The sequence below is a fragment of the Capsella rubella genome, unplaced genomic scaffold (assembly GCF_000375325.1).
Source record: "Capsella rubella cultivar Monte Gargano unplaced genomic scaffold, Caprub1_0 scaffold_124, whole genome shotgun sequence".
NCBI classification, from domain to species: Eukaryota; Viridiplantae; Streptophyta; class Magnoliopsida; order Brassicales; family Brassicaceae; genus Capsella; species Capsella rubella.
In genome coordinates, this window is record NW_006238804.1 from 6,255 (window position 1) to 7,751 (window position 1,497).

Sequence of the window (1,497 nt, forward strand, 5' to 3'; positions counted from 1 at the left end):
AGAAAATGTTTTGAGACATAAATTAGATAGATTTATATTCTCAAAAATTTTAACTTTTTGTTTTATTCCCGTTAAATACCATTATATTTATGTTTACATTGTGTAATTATAATCATATATATATTTTAAACATTCACTAAAAACTATAATCTATTATTTATATATTTGTTAGTATAATCGATAATTAGTAAGTTTTTTTAACTTTTAATCAATTATCTTTTTTAGTTTTATAATGTATAATATAAAAAAAGACCTTTCATATTCATTTTTGGAAAACTTATTTACATAGGTTTAAATATTAAAATTAAATGATAAAATGGTATAATTAATTTTAAAAATTAAATAACAAAATGAGGTGGATGATGATGTGGCTCAAAGAGAAGAGAGAAAAAGTTAACTTTATATATATAGAAGATGACGTTTCATACATGTTTTCTGTGAGATAAATGAATAATTCTCTTTAAATTAGTCGCTTTAATTGTTATAAATTGCAATTTGCAGATTCAACAGTTTTGAAGCATTGCAGATAAGTTAATCTAAAAATTATTGATTTGGTCCAATATATACACTCAAATGATGATTGATCATCAACCTTGGTGTGGTGGTGGTGGTGGAGGCATAGACATGTGATGATGATGGTGGTTCATTGGTAGTTGTTGTTCTGGTGTTGTTCCACCTTGCTGCATGTGTTGCTGTGGCCAGTCATGCTGGTACATTCCCATGAGTTGAGGTGGTGGTGGTGGCACCCTCGGACCACCATAACCTTGTTGGTGATGATGAAACTGAGGTGGTGGTGGCGGCAGCACACTTTGAGGGGGACGGAACTGCTTGGCCGGTGGTGGAATCACTAAGCCGTTTTGTTGTTGTTGTTGCTGAGAAGACCAAAATGGTGGCTGAGTTTGATACGCTTGTGGAACTGATGGTGGTGGACGATGAGCCGGGATCGGTACAGGTTGCATACTTCCATTAGCGAACAGACGCGGAGCATTAGTACTCTGCGTTGTAGGGATAGTTGCGAATCGCATATGAGGTTTGCTTCTTTGGGAATCAGCAGCCAAAAGCCTCTCTACAAATACACAAAAGTATTGAATTGTTATTCAAATGAAGGAGAGAAACTAAATCCATAAGTTAAAACTTAAAAAGAGTATATAAAGATTAGTCTACTAACCTGTTGGAGTACCGTGACGCTCTCCTTTAGAGTCTTTCTTGTAAGCGTAAGAGACTGTTACTTGACGATTACTCAAGTATTGTCCAGTCATTGCCTGAAACAGTGAGACAAAGATCATAAGAATGTGTTTTAAACTCTTCTAAACAATAAAGCCAATAAAGAAGGGAGAGAGTTACCTCAATAGCAGCATCAGATGCCTCAAAGGAGTCATAGCTAATGAAACCGAAACCTCGTGAGTTCCCGGTATCCGGATCGCGCATTATCTGAGATCAACAAGCTTGTAAAAGTCAGATTCTAATCCCAAACAAAACATGGAATGATATGTAACG

The 1,497-nt window shown here is 35.0% G+C and overlaps 1 pseudogene; it reads right to left on the bottom strand.

Moving 5' to 3' along the window:
• Window positions 1-587: 587 nt before the first annotated feature.
• The window catches only part of LOC17874308, a 1,800-nt pseudogene continuing 890 nt past the window's right edge, over window positions 588-1,497 (bottom strand).